The sequence below is a fragment of the Seriola lalandi genome, unplaced genomic scaffold (assembly GCF_002814215.2).
Source record: "Seriola lalandi dorsalis isolate HSWRI2012SDOR001 ecotype SW California unplaced genomic scaffold, Sedor1 jcf7180002054616, whole genome shotgun sequence".
In the NCBI taxonomy this organism is placed as follows: Eukaryota; Metazoa; Chordata; class Actinopteri; order Carangiformes; family Carangidae; genus Seriola; species Seriola lalandi.
Window position 1 is genome coordinate 59,418 of NW_019525169.1, and position 15,576 is coordinate 74,993.

General features: G+C 44.2%; 1 pseudogene across 1 annotated transcript in view; it reads left to right on the plus strand.

Moving 5' to 3' along the window:
- The first annotated feature begins 732 nt into the window (after positions 1–732).
- Positions 733–15,576, plus strand: part of LOC111665137 (collectin-12-like) — a 34,844-nt pseudogene continuing 20,000 nt past the window's right edge. Inside the window, exons 1-2 of the transcript XR_015438042.1 lie at positions 733–1,006; positions 2,124–2,174. The product of XR_015438042.1 is annotated as a collectin-12-like (transcript). The remainder of the gene's footprint in view (positions 1,007–2,123; positions 2,175–15,576) is intronic.

Consider the following 15,576-nt stretch of genomic DNA (forward strand, 5'->3'; position numbering starts at 1 on the left):
AACTGTGATGGCATGTCCCAATATATATATATATATATTTTTTTTTTTTTTTTTTTTTGAACAAACAGTTCTGCTGGGGAATGTTAAAATTATAAAAACGTCTGATACCACTTTCTAATATAAAGGGTTTATTGATGTAACTACCACCTTTGTTAATGGTTAATAAATCATATATTAATGCTTTATTGACCAGTTATAATAAACCATTAGCCTCCCCTGGTGTCAATTATTTCTATTATGTTATCGACATTTAATTAAATTAAATTAGAGATGCTGGTAATCATTAAGAAATGCTTTTTGGTCCAGGTCCAGCCCCATTTTCAGAAGGTAAGTGGTCATGCTGTCCAATTTGTCGATTTCGCACAACCTGGCAACCCAAAAGTGAACTGATTTATAGTTTACTAAGTTTTAGTAAATAATTTAATCATTAATAATTACAACCACTTAAACACTTTATGAAGCATGCCATATTAGAAAAGGGCGAGGAGCTCATTCAGTTTCGCTCCCAGGAAATTTCCTTTTAATAAGCAGTTTGTGTTTGGAGGCGTAGAGATAACTCCTACTAAACCTATAAATATTTATGAGCTTGGAGCTGTGTCGTCTCCTCTCGGCATATACACTGCACGTCCTACCTTTTCTACACAACAAAAAACGATTTAATTTTGAAAGCGACGCCGGAAGTGTAATCTGTCATTCTGTGTAACTTAACAGCGGCAGTGACAGACAGCGCTCAGATCAGCTCTCCCTCCTTCGGCGCTGCTGGACAAGGCTCCGGGAACATCGCATCACTTTTGTGCACAAACTCCTCAGAGCCGCGGCGGAGCAGAGACCATGGGATTTTAACCTGGACACTCGGCATGAAGACACACCTGTAGATTCTTTTTCTGAGTCAGTGCGCGTGGAACAAGTTTACACCTTTTTTGTACTGGATGCTGAGATGCGCAGAAAGTGACAGGGGTCCTCATCTCTTCTACAGTCCTCAACGAGTTACAAAACGCCATGAAAGGTACGTAGCCTGCGTGTAGCTGACCCTTTAGTGCATGTTTGTTTTATTTAAATTCTCATGATCAATCTTGATTCGGTCTATTTCTTTGTGGTGCACGAGTCACATCTGGATGATATTACGATACTGCGGTGCACAAGTTGTGAAATACTTAGTTTTTTTTTTTTTTTCTTACCACCACTTAGTTGCATCCCATTGAAATAAATAAAAGCCCAAATCTTGTTTGCACAATTAGGCTGCGTATCCTGTAATCTCCCACTGTAAGCATGAGAAATCCCACATGAAACCGTGTTAATCTGAATCAGAAAAGAGAGGTTAACATGCAGTTTCCAAAAAAAAAAAAAAAAAAAAGTTATGGAAAAGGTTTTGATGTTGACCACTGAGCACCACCTGTAGTGCATGTGGTTTGCACAGTTTCATGACCAACTGCTGTGTGTAAACAAGTTAAAGCCATTTAAACAGTATTTATACAAAACAATATTTAAATTCAGAAACTGAAGTGGCAGATCTGATTCACTTGGCATCACTGGCTCTTCATCTAGTCTAACCCACTCCGACTGCCCACCAACAAACACAAGCTCAGCTCCAACCCTGCCCGTCTCCCATGCCCCCCACCCCCCACCCCACCCCCCCAAACCCCAACCCCACCCCCCTGGGTCCCCCATCTGTTCACCATTACCAGTGATGTTCTCTGTGCTCTGCTCCAGTCTTCAGTGTAGTGTAGCAGAGTGTAATTAGGGTTTACTATCAACAACCCAGAGAAACCGCAGCCTGTGGCTTTTACAGTTCTCTGGACCTCCTATCTGCACACACACACACACACACACACACACACACACACACACACACACATACCCACACACACACACAGACCAGAGATGATACTCTCACTATCTCCAACCTAAAGCCTTGTTGGCTGCCTGCACTCTCGGAAACAGAAATCATTGTATTCAAGGGTATAACATTATGGATTCTTGGCTCTGTGCGGCTGCCCTGTTGTGTTTCTCTCTGTTATTTAACTTTGTTTGTGGAGTCCTTCCCGACTGCTTTAAACACAATGTGCCCCTAGTAGCGTGCGTATGACCTATTTCTGTCATATGTTTCTGATTATGTCACGCAGACGACTTTGCAGACGAGGAGGAAGTACAGTCTTTTGGATACAAGAGGTTCGGTGAGTGAAAGACTTTTTTTTCCCTTTTTCTAAAGGTGGAAGAGAGAAAGGTCAGCTCACTTGGAGCTCTAATAATAAAACTTTTATTGTTTTGAAAATTAGAAGTCATGAATTAAAAGGAGCGTGTGTGGGCTTGACTCTGCGCTGTTCTTTCCTAGATTTACCTCTGTGTTTATGGGGGTATCATGTCTAATTAAAACCTCTAGTTAACACAAGCAACTTATCTTTCATATCAGAGCAGACATCAGGCTGTCGGAGCCTCATCTGTCCCGATATTCGCTTCCGTCACTAACGGTTTTGCTTCTTTTGGGGTTTAAACTTAAATGCGGCTTGACAGTCTGTGAGGTCCAGCCTCACCACAGGCCCAACCACTGCTGACAGAGCTCCCCAGATCAAGAAGATCCAGAGAACTCTCCTCTGTGTCTCACCCGCTCATGCTGACTCACACAAACACGCCGAGGAGGACACCCCCACACACACACACACCCCCAAAAAATGTGGAGCTGCTCGAAATCCAAACTGCCGTCCACGCGCTGCATATCTGATTGTTGTGGTGCGACTCGTGCGGACGAGAGTTCACATGCATTTGGTTTGCCTACTCATGCATGTCACTCAAAGCAGCCAGGAACTCACTCTCATTTGCTCAGAGGCCATCTGGAGCATTAGGAGTCTTTATAAGTTTTCCCAGCTGACTCGTAGATTGGCAGTGATCCAAACAAGACCAGAATGATAAGGATTAAAACGCTTAAAGGGTGAGTCCACCCAGATGACAAAAAGCAAACGTACAGTATTTTCTCACTTACCTCACGTGATATCTAGTCATGCGGATAGTTTTGATTATATCAACCCAAACCCCCCCCACCCCCAAGCATCATGAACACTTTTGGACATCTTCTCTGTAGCTTCTTATTCACGACCAACACGGCTCTTGATCTCTCTCAGTCTCGCGTTACTTCATGTATCTTCTGGGTCTGCACCCATCTACAGTACTTGAGCTCAGTCATACAGCCTTATGCTCCTCGTCTGCCGCTGCGTTCCTCCGAGGAAAGTCGTCTGGCGTCGCCGTCCCCGCACACAAAGGCGATCGCAGTCCAGACTTTTCTCGTCTGTGGTTCCAAGCTACCGAATGCCGTCAGAGCAAGGGGCGTCCCCCCACTCATCTTTTCAGAGAGGGTCTCCTAACACCTCTAACACCCAAACATAGATAACTAGCACTTACTATGTCCTTACATTTATTAAACAGATGTAATACTTAGTACTTACACCAAGGTTTCCTTCTCCACTCCGTCACTTATAAGTCGCTTTGGATAAGAGCGTCTGCCAAATGACTAAATGTTATGTAATGTAATATATAGCACTGAACTTAGACTATTGCTGCGACAAGTCACACAGACAGCCCCTTCATCTGTCATTAAACTACATTTTCGATGCACAAAAGATAAAATACAACAGCATGTTCCCCCATTACTCAGGAGAATCCACAGACCTCACTGTCATAACAACTCATTGGAGTTTTGGAAGTTCTGTGAGTATTTTGTTCAAAAACAAACAGTTTCCATGAGTGATACGTCCCGTAAAGTGGAAAATTTAGTTGAGTCGACTAAAACGAGTCCCATCTTTTCTGTCCTGCCAAGTCTAACCGGGTCCGTTCTGTCCTTTCCCCTTTCCTGATCTCATGTAACATGCCTACACATGTTTACTCTCTTTCATAAGTGCGTTTTTGTTTTGTTTTTTTGTAACCCTTTCTGCCTTTTTAATGATGCACAATGCAGTTAGTTTGTCCTGCAGTTGCTGCTCATGAGTTTTGTCAGGCAGCGATGTTTGCCATTTACTGCATCATGCTTTTGGAAAAAATCAAAAAAAAAAAGGGGGGAAAAAAGTCAGCAAAGGGCAAACGCTGTGTCACACACACACTCAAACACATCATTATTATTCTCCTTGGAGACAGAGCTCGTGCTCCATCACTGCTCTGTTGATTCAACATTGATTTGGGATCAGGAGCCTCCGTGTCTCTGTATTCAGGGTGTTGCTGCAGTATGACTCATTCACGCACAGTTCGGCCGAGGTCCGTGAGAGCGGCTGTTCGGCAGCGGACAGCGCTGTTTAACCCAGCGCCAGCAGAGGCGAATTCAAACTGTGTAAAAACACCATCTCTTTCATCCGAGTCACCCGAGTAGAGGCATCCTGTTTGTCCTGCTCTGTGGGCGCGTGCGAGTCCCGCTCATGGATTAGATTAGAGAGCTGTGGGGAGGGGAGCCAGATCCAGCTCGCTTTTAACTTTATTCAAATGAACTTTTGACATTCGGAGGAGTAGGAAGAGAGAGCTGTTGAACTCTGAGCTGAGTGTTGTTGGTCCTCGCAGGGACACGGCAGCTGTTTGGAGGGGTCGGCTCCAAGGGCCCGTCACCCCCCCCACACACACACACACACAATCACACACACACACACACACCCCCAGAGTCTTTGTTGTGCAACAGAGCTGCATTCATGCAAACCATCGCAAACCCTCATTCTTCCACTATTAGCAATGTAATCTCAGTCCTCAAGGGGAAGCAAACAGTTATTTCCTCTCTGAATATTTTTGCTTTAATTCATGGCGTTCTCCCAGGGGACAGATATTGTTTAAATTATTACGACATGTCAAAGCTGTGAGCTCAAAAAAGGGAAGACTTAACACAGACACACAGAGAGAGAGAAAGAGAGAGAGAGAGAGAGAGCACTTAATCCTGCTGGTTTTACCAAGTGAACATTCGGTAAGAAAGTACACAGTGTCACTTCTTTTGCTTTTCTTTGTACATTTACATTCACACACTGTGCATTGCAGAAGTTTGGACATCCAGTATTAGCAAGTCAGCAGCTGAACAGCATCGTGTGTGTGTGTGTGTGTGTGTGTGTGTGTGTGTGTGTGTGAGTGAACTGTAAAGTGCTTTGGGTAAAAGCATTACATAAATGCAACAGGGGGACAACAAGAACCTGGTGTTTTTTCTCAGAGTATTAGGTTGCTTTTAGATTTCTCACACAAGCACTTGAACATATCACAAAGAAAGTGTCCGTCTTTGTGCTGAAATCGTCTATTTCAAGTAACTCTCAAGACTCTGCAAGGTGATTTTCATGCCTTTACTGTTATGAATAGAAGTCAATGGTTTCCATGAGAGAAATCAGTGTTAAAATACATTATAGGCTTTGGGAAATGGACTCCAGCAGTGATTTGTAGTTAACTGGCTCAAACACGTACAAACTCCTTTTCCAGCAAGATGCTTTAGAGCTGTGGTATAAATAAAATTTTAAAAAATGAGGCGACTGGTGGTTTGTGTGCTTTGGCTTTTCTCTGTAAAGAATGCATTAGGAAAGATAAAGAAGCAGTGAAATGCCTGTCGGCCTCATCTTCCAAGGAGGTTGTTTACAAAACTCTCCTCCCATTCCTCGAATTCCAAGATCAGATGCACTGATCTCCGTTTTGTAAAAACACACTAATGCAGTTGTAATAAAATCTGACGCAGCGTTCAGTTTCCTCACCGCTTTGGTTGTTCTTCACCCACACCAGCAAACCCAGCCTCGCCTCCAGCCGTGCTGTACAGAGAAAGGTTTGCATTAGACAAAAGTTCAATGTGTAATATCAACACTCATGTACAAGTAACACATAGTGACCATGTGTTGAAAAATATCTTTTAAAAGTACCGTTGGGGCTGTTTGTACGTTTGTTGACGCGCAAAGTAACGAGTCAGCTTTCCGAAGGTCAGAAAGAGCCCGGTGGGAACACACACACACACACACACACACACACACACATATTTTCAACAAAGTGAACTGTTTTTGATTCTGTATATTACACAAACGTCATCCAGAAGGCATGCATACATGTATATTTACACTTTCCACTCACTTGTATACAAGTGGAAATGCACACCCTACACACACACACACACATGCACACACAGACACGCACGCGCGCACACACACACACACACACACACACACTAGTACAGCCACTGAGTGAATTCATATGGTAATCCCATCTCTCTCCCTGCCAAGTTGAAGCCAGGCCGGAATTGCTTCCACAGTGCTCAAGGTTTAAACATATTTATTTTTCTGTGGGGGGTTGACATAAGAAGGCCATCAGAATAATAACAAACCCTACCTGAGCTTTGGCTGAACTCTCTCTAGAGCTGGTATAATAATTGGTCACTGGGAGTCGGCAGCTGCCCCTGGCCTGACTCAAACCATGAACCCACCAGTCGCTCGTCACTGTAAAGTTTGTGTCGCATCTTTGTTGAAGGCAAAAAAAAAAAACTGGCAAGTGTAGGCGTGTGTCCTTTGACTGAACCTCAGTGGGATAGGTGCATTATACAAAGATCAGTAAACACTGGAGTCCGACAAGATTTACGGAAGAGAAGCGTTGAAATGCCGCCAGCAGGAAAGAAAAAAAAAAAAGTTTTGTGTAGCGTTCAACAAACACAAATTCGCCCTGTTTACCAATTTGTAACCAGTGAGGGAATGGCGTTCCTGTGGTTTGAAGTCACTTGTGGAACACAAACGGATGTTTTTTTTTTAAATGAACTGTATTCATTAACTTTTTTTTTTCCGGTCAGTAAATTAGAGCACGAGTCGCTGAGCGTGCAGCCAAACATGCTTTTGGAGGGACGTGTCTTTTTTCCGCTACTGGTTTCCCCCGTATTTCTTGACACACTGGTGTGTTGTTCTGGTTAAATGAAGAAAAGGTGACAAACTCTGATTTATGTCAAGTACAGCTACACATTAGTTTAACAGCAGAAAGAACTACTGGTACACATCAGGTTTGGGGTTTCAGTTGTTCAGTATCGGACTGAAGCAGCCATGTTGGTTGAACAGAAGAAGTTAGCTTCTCCACCAACAGTAGCTTCAATGAAACACAACCTATAGATATGTCCTATAGTATATCCTATAGTTTTTATTACTCTTATCACTGTTGACTCTCCACCTACATGTATATAATGCATTATATTACTGGTGATAGTGGCGGCTCATGTTAGCATAGTGCTAGTGGCACCCGATGGAAACAGTCTGAGATACGGATTTGACTTCTTCTAACCAGGAAACTGTTTTGTTCTTCAGCCTCTGGTTCTTCCTACACTTTGAAGAGGTCTATGTCGATATTGAACAAACTCTGTGGGAGATACAGCCCCCTTTTTTTTTTTTTTTTTTTAACAGAGTAACCAAGTTGCGAGGGTTGAAAAGTAATAAGACAACAGAGTAAACCTCAGAGGATTCACCACAAGATGCAAACCCCAGAAACAGAACGGCCAGGCTGCGGTTCACAAACACATGGAACAAAGATCTGAAGAAACAGAAAAATCGAATGGAGAAAATAAGGAAGAGCTCGTGGCCCAAAGCCCACCACCTCATCTATCAAACGTGGCGGTGGGTCCGTCATTGCTCGGGCAGGTGCGGCTGCCAATGGAACTGGCACACCGGCCCTTTATAGATGATTCCACGGCTGACGGAAGCAGCAGGATGAATGCAGGGGAACACGGAGAACGTCCCTGCGCTCAGGCTGAGCCAAATGCGTCAAAACTCATAGGACGACGTTTTAATCACTCAGCAGGACAACAATCCTAAACATACGGCCAAAGCAACCAAAGAACCCTTCAGGGGTTAAGAGGTGGGATGTCCTCGACTGATCTCAATCCAGTTGCGCTGCAGTCCGCTCACTGAAGACACAAACTTCAGGCAGAAAGACCACACAACAAGCAGGAGCAGAAGGAGGCTGCAGTGAAGGCATCACCAGGGGAGAAACAAAGCTTCTGCTGATGTCTGTGACTCAAAGACTTCCAGCAGTTATTTACTGCAAAGGATTTTCCACAAAATATTAAAAGCGTTGATTTCTTTTTTTTCCACTTTGAGCACTATGTGTTAAAAGGATTATATCTCCTACACACTTCTCTCTACATTGATGCAAACCCACTCAAACGAAGGCAGAGATTTGCAGTTTAATGTATGAAATCTATTACAGTATTTTATCTCAAATTGACCGTGCTGAAGCACTGAGCCTGAAGAACAAAACATATGTACTTAGGGTCTGGACTGTGTATATACACAAGGTTTATAGATTCAAAAGAACCACAAAGGTCACTTACTTTTTTCTGAAACAGCTTAAGTCTCCATCCTGGGTTGAAGTCAAGTTAGCCAGTTAGCAAGCAGCTCAAACATCATAAAGAGAGGCCTAAATAATGTTGTAGCTTACACAGACATATGTCAAATATTGAATATAATTGCCGTAGTGAGTTTTTCCCAAAGGCTATTCTGAAAAGGAAAAGAGTTAGACGCAACCCAAGTTAGAAGCACAGAGGACAAGGTGAGGCAAAGGCAATAAGGTTACAGTTACATAAATGGCATTCACCAGCAATCCTCCGCTGGATGGTAATACTGGACGTTGGGTTTTACTGGAAGACTTGCATGTGGGTCTCCAGATAGGAGTCGGGGCTCGTAATGAAGTAGATGAGACCTGATTGCTCCGTGCAGCAGGTCCTCATGGGATCTTCACTGATGTCTGGATCTGGGGTCTTACTCCCTCGGCTGCTGTGTCTGCCGTTCCCACACATGTGGGTTTTTTCGAGAGGCCGGACTCGGGAGGTTTGTGGCCGGTGTGGAACCCGGAGTCCACTAATCTATTTCCTGCACTTGTTATGGTTTCTCCAGCACGGCGTGGAACATTCCTGCAGCCGAGCACGGTGTTGGGGTGTCTGTGCCTGGAACCAGCTGTGTCAGCACAGCCAGGGCTCGGTTCGGTCCGGTTGGTTTCTCTGGCGAAGAGCGCCCCCCCCCCGGCTTCACAAGCACCTTTTTAGCTGTAGTCATAATGACAGCTCACCCACCACCTCATCCGTCCTGGTTAACATGGTTATGTTAACAATTACTAGCCTGCCCTTGTCAGACGCTGACACGTTTAATACAAACTGTCATGTGAGACTTCGCAGTGTGTTTGTCAGAATGTCTGATTTTCGCGCACTTTGCTGTGGCTTTTTGGCTTTTTTTTTTCGCAGTGTTGTGATGTGGTTTTGTAAAATTCTGCCTCTCGGTTCTTTCTTTAAAAAATTGCATGGCAGGCTTTGATCACTTAATACTTCTGTAAAATGTACAAAGATTTCTTCACTGTCTGCCATACCACTGTCAAAAGATTTCCTCTGGCCTTGAGACGTAGTCGGCATGCCTTCGCACGCGTATTTATCATGCGTGTGGGTGCGCACATGTGTATTAAGCTTTTTCTTCTCTCTTTGCTGCTAATGTTTGTGTTTTCTCGCATGTGATTCTCATAGTCCACCAGTTCATTTTTCTTATTCATAATTACAGTTGGCTGAATTGCATTTGGTCATTAAAGCTGCCACAATCAATTTTCATGTGAAAGGTGTTGCTTGTGGTGACGAACCCACAGAGAATTTTCACCCTGCTCTGCAGTTCCTCTCAGTTTTAGGAATCTTTCAGCTCATTGTTTGGAAATATGGCTCACAACTTCACTGTTTCACTCACTGCTGTGAGTCGTTTCAGCAATAAAAAAAAGATCCAAACACCCACTGTAAGCTTCCTGCCCAGCCAGGTGGTGAACACAGTAAAGCATTTGGCAGCTAAAGAGCCAAATATTTCATATATCAGGAGTTGATGGAGACTAAAACTGAGCTAAAAACCTGTCATGTGGACACAAACATGATGGATGCATAACAGGCAACTATTTGCTCACAAGTTAACCATATGTTGACATAAAAGAAATGTAAATGTTGTGTTTGGAGCTTGTTTCTGCCGCCGCCACGTGGCCAAAAAATCAGCTGAAGGAAGTTTGAATTTTGGTAAAGTGCTTCTCAGTGACCTTGAGGTAAACTGAGCTCTTGTGGAAACTCCAGACTCAGACGTACTTCAAGGGGCTAACGTGACCTGAGCTCGGAGCAGGTCAGACACCTGTTGTAGCGAGCAGACGGAGATGGTGAAGCACTTACTGAAGCCTCCTGCTAAAACGACTCAGACCAGCAGTAAAAACAGAGTTTGTCTGGTGAAGATCAGGAACTCAAACTTTTTGGGTCGCGTTTTTAACTCGTTAACTTTATGGGGAAATCATTTTTAAAACTCCTGCTGTGCAGACATTAATCTATAACAAAGGGTTTTCCCTCACATGCTGATCTAGAGTGGAGGTACACTGATGCAACAGGGCACTGTGTTTTAATGAAAACAAATTTATTTTCAAGCCTTTTTAAGCACCATTTTTTAAGTCACATTTAAACACCTGTTCTTGATTATCTGTGAATCGCTGCCCCTCACCTGGTGCTCGTTCACTCGTTGTGCTGTTGCTCTGTCTGACCTACAGAGTCAAAATGTCGGCTGCACATTTCGCACTTTCAGCACTTGTTGAGCAAAATTTAAAAAAAAAAAAAAGGTTTTTGTTTTATCCCAGCGTTTTGATTTTGGCTACTTCGTGCCATCTGGTGACGTGTGCAGGAGGTTCTCTGTTGGGTTTTAATGTAAGCTTCAAAGCACGTTAGAGAGTGAGGGTGAAATTAACGTGGTGTCAAAAAGAGAAAAAGGAGAACTAAGTTTGTGTGAGACAGTGCAAGAAAAATGTCGGCTAACGCTACAAATGATGTTTTCCCAAGGAGACGGCCAGAAACAATGAAGTATAATGTGATTAAAAAAATAAAGTCAGTGGCTTACAGAAACCAGCAGCATGTCTCAGTTTCACATCAGGCTTAAGTCTTGTTTTCTCTGAGCAGGGAGAGGAGAGTTCACCCAGAGAAGCGGGCTGTTAAAACTGAGGCCTCGGGGTGTAAACAACAAGATGATGTGCAGACCAGGGGTGAGGGATTTCCTCATATCTGGTTTTGGGAGAATCGCACACCACAGGACAGACGGGAGGAGAGATAACAACCAATATGGTGAATGAAGGCGAGGAGCGGGGCACGGGGGGGGGGGGGGCCCGGGGGGGGGGGGGGGGGGGGCACTGGGTGAGAGGGTGTTTTATCCCCGGAGGTGGGAGGGGAGTGAAAAGGAAGGGGGAGAAGGTGGAGGAGACGCAGCCGGTCTGTGAGAGAGGAGCAGGAAGTGGATGGATGTCTTTGGAGGAGCATGAGAGGAGTTCTTTGTGAGGAGATAAGGGATCGTGTGAGTGTGTGTGCGATGGTAGGAGATAAAGGAGAGGAGGGAGTCGTAACAGTACCAGATCCAGCTGGAAGTGTTTATCTGAAGCATGAACTTACACACCTTTATGACATAAGATCATATTGCACTCACATAAATGCAATTAGAAAATAATTAGCCCAGTGCTGCAGTTCGTCACAGGCCTCCATTCCTCTCGCTCGCAGACGTTTGGACAGACTCTTATCTCTGTTATAATTCAATCCTTTCAACCTGGAATCTGACAGAACTGTCTGAGGGTAAAGAAGAGCGGCCAAAAGGGGAATAGCGGCTGCTCAGAGGAATTTTATGAACACATCATTTCTTTTTTCCCTTGAGTTTTCAGCTGTACATCGTAGGTCGACAGCAGCAGGGATGGAACAGGAACAGAAGTACATTTACACACATACTCAAGTATAATTTTGAGGCGCTTTTACTCAAGCATGTCTATTTTACACGACTTCATACTCAAGTCTGATACTTTTTCTGACAGCTGTAGCTCCTCGGAGATGACTACGTCTAATGTGAATGAGAAATCCACAGGAAAGTATCATCCGACAGTTCCCCTCAGCTCTAATATGGAGCATTTAAGCATCTTTCAGCTCATTGTTTTGGTTTTATGTCCCAAAATTGAACTTTTCTGTGGGAAAAGGTCCAAAAAAACACCCCACTCAACACTTGTTGTGTTACTTTTGACACATTTCACTCACAAAACAAATGGCGTACTTGTGACCCGGGTGTGCACGTGCAGCTCTTGCACATTTACCTGCAATTTGCGAGCCACAATCAAATGTGACGTCGTTGCAATCTGCATGTAAGCAGTGCTCACAAATTGCTCAAAGTCGTTTTAAATTAAAGTACAGCTACTTTTACTGAAGAGTTCCCAACTGAGTTTTGTAATGTCATGAATCTGGGAGACATGCAAGAGGCATATGGGATGGGTGGACGAGATGGGAAACATTTCCATGGTTACCACTTGCAAGCGATCGTGTCACAGAACAACTGCAGACAGTTGTGTGATTACAGTGTTACGCTGCATTGACAGTATAACACTATGTCTGTTAAATTTGGGTTTAATCAGTGAACAGTGGATTTGAGCCAACGTGTTCCTGTTTGCTCGATCTTAAGGCGCTTGTGTATTATGAAGCGAAGTGGGATCTACCAACATGTAGCAGAAAAGTGTGACCGTCCCAGTTGTAATCATGACTCAGATGCTGACGTGAACGCTAAGTCAGACACTTACGATGAGTGACTCGGATGTGACGCCTTCCAAACACCAAGCAAGCTTTGACGTGTATCATCAGTGGAGTGCCAGAGTAAATGATGAATGAATACACGTTTCACCACTGGACAGCAGGTAGAGGAACTCCAGCACAACAAATGGTTTTAACATCACAGTCGGTTTCCGAAAGATCCTGTAAACTTTGGTCCAAACTTTCCACCCCCCCCATTTCTCTTTCGCTCTCTGTTACACCTTCATTACGCTGAATGAAGCAGCAGTAACACGACTCTGGGCGCTGAATGCAAAGAGCAGGCGACGCTGCTGCCAGAGCACATGTGCTGCTAGTTAGCTGCTATTTTCAGTCCGGACCTGTGATCATCTGAATGTGTCAGTGACTTCTCTGACTCCCCCTTTTTCTTTTTTTTTTAAGAGTGAGGAAAAGCAGCAAACCCCCCCATTGAGCCTCCCACCCCCCCGCCGCCCCGTCCTCCAGCGCTCACACACTGTAATAGCCCCAGTGTCCTTGATGTGACCCACATGCAGATGTCAGGAGAGGGTTTCTGGAGTTCAGCATCACCTCTATTAAAGAGCCTTTCAGGAGGTTTTCAAACAAGGGGGTCTGAGTCATTGATTTAGTAATTAAATGAAAGAGCAGCGGAGCGGAGGGAAGGTGGTCCAAGACACCTGCGTTCCCTGTAACGTCTCCTGTGGAAAGGCATGTGTTCGACTTTGGCGAGCTGCACTTCTTTGTTCTGTGAGGAACATGCTTCTACATTAGACTTTACATTTGTATTCCCTCCAGTGTGTGTGTGTGTGCTCACCCTTGGAATAACACACAACACCTCACTTCAGTAGTACAAACTGATACTTTTATGTATGTGAGTCTCCCGTGTCCACAAGCACTAAAATTTCTCCAACACCTCCGGCAGCCGAACACACAGGCGCACTTTTACAATGAATTTGGGGATTCTAATTCCTCCGCTTTTAGTATAAGTAATAAAACCCACTAAATCTGCTCCTCACAGTCCAAAATGTTAATGAAGGGGGGGGGGCGACTGTGAGGTTTGCCAAGATCAACCTACAGCTTCCTGGTTTGCAAAAGGGAGTTGAAGTGGAGAGGAATAGTGTTGGGCTCCAAAACCCTGTCAGATGCATAATGACTATCACATTTTCCATGTGTGGCTGAGCCTGCAGACAGAGGGAATTCACTAAATTTATTTTCTGGCATCTTTTCAGAGCTCCGCACAAAGCTTGTCATGTGTGCATCTGGTTATTTAAAACATTTTTTTTTTTTTTAAAAGAATAGCACTTCAAATTTCAAACATCAACTTACTGCTGCACTTTTGAGTTAAAGCTCCTCTGAACACGCAGACGTTGTGTTAATATTGTTCATTGTTCACAATCGTCTATATTCAGCGTTCAGTGCTTTAACATCCCATGTGTGGAAGAGCTTCAGAGTCAGAGTAATTTGCGGAAGCAGTTAGTTACAAGTGTTTTTGTGCAGATGCACAGTAGCAGAACATCGGACGGAGCGAAGCGACGTGACGCGCTGTAACCACTGTTGTATTAGTATTCCTCGTGTTGTGCTTGTCACTTCAGAGACAAACAGATTTATATCATTCGTCACTCTTGTTTGGATGGAAACAAACTTTTCACACATTTTCTGAAGATGTAAAATGCTACTGTTGAAAAAGGCGTCTGAGTCCGTCTCCCCCCCCCATGTAAATCCTCTCATGTCCGCACAAATATTTCATGGCACACGCCGCCGCAGCTGTAGGAAAAGATCTTGAACGCACGGTAGTTTGATTGTTTGCAAATAGTTTTTTTTTTCTGTAAACACATCTCGCTGTTTGCAGCAGTGAGGACAATCACTTGATGACACCCGGCAGTGATTCAAAGAGGAGTTTTCTCTCCAGGACGTCTTTGAATCAAAACAAACACTTGTGGAGTGTAATTTAAATCCATTGTCTGGTGTTGATTAGGACTTTCAGTAACTGGTGTGATTCACCACCCAGATGTCAGACGGCTCCTCCTTGCCTCTCGATGCCTCGTCTCCCGGACTGAGGTAGAGTGGCGTGCCACCCTCAACGTCTGGAGCGTGTCCGTGTGAACGGGATTTGGCGGAAAATCGCCCCCCTTCTTCCTGACCAGGGAGGCTTGTTGTCTTTCACACTGACACGCCACGCCTTCACATCCAGCGCAGATGTGCCGGGCCACCCAGGAGGAACTCCCTGCGCCCGTGATGCCGCATGCTAACAGAAGGCATTTCCATTGTTACCCACCTCAGAGATCATCCCATCAGTCTTTTTTAACCTGCTGCTTTTTTGGATTTTATCTTGTTGATTTTGGAGGTTTTTTAGCTTTTGGAGTAAAAGTGTACAACTTTGTAACTGAACATCCTGCATGTGGTTTGTGCTCTCTCTGAATTATGAATTATTGTGCAGAGCAAGTTGCACAAGTGGTTGTAATTTCTTCGTTTCCATTCTGGAGTTTTCCACTTTCTGAGCAGTGCATATTTTGTCCAAAATTTTCCTTCTCTACTTACATAGTATTAACTCTGCTACACTGATACTGTGCATGGCTTCACATTGAAATAACAGGGATTAAAAATCACCTGTAAAATTGCTTAATATTAAGATTATATAACCACAAACTGCACATCACATCCTCTTCATGATTGTCTTTGTTTAATTGATTTCATTTTAAACCTCTTCATGGTTGTCAACCACCTGTCAACACACAGACCTCGGTCCTATTCATATTTCACAGCCCTCCATGTCCTCTCAAAGCCACTGCTAAATGATAGAGCCTCTTATTACAAGCAACCCTGAAATCACAGAGCGGCTCTCTCCGCGATGACCATAATGTTATACTGACGTTACCCACAAGCGACCCCTGTGGTAGCGAGCAGAAACCAGTCAAACCGTCGGGCTCGGGTAGAGAACGTCAGTCCACAGCGGATCTGTCAGGGAGGAAACATGTTCCTTCATCGGGTGATGTGCGTCGGTGAAGAAACAGTCCTTCGTCCATATTGGCAGCGTTAGCGGT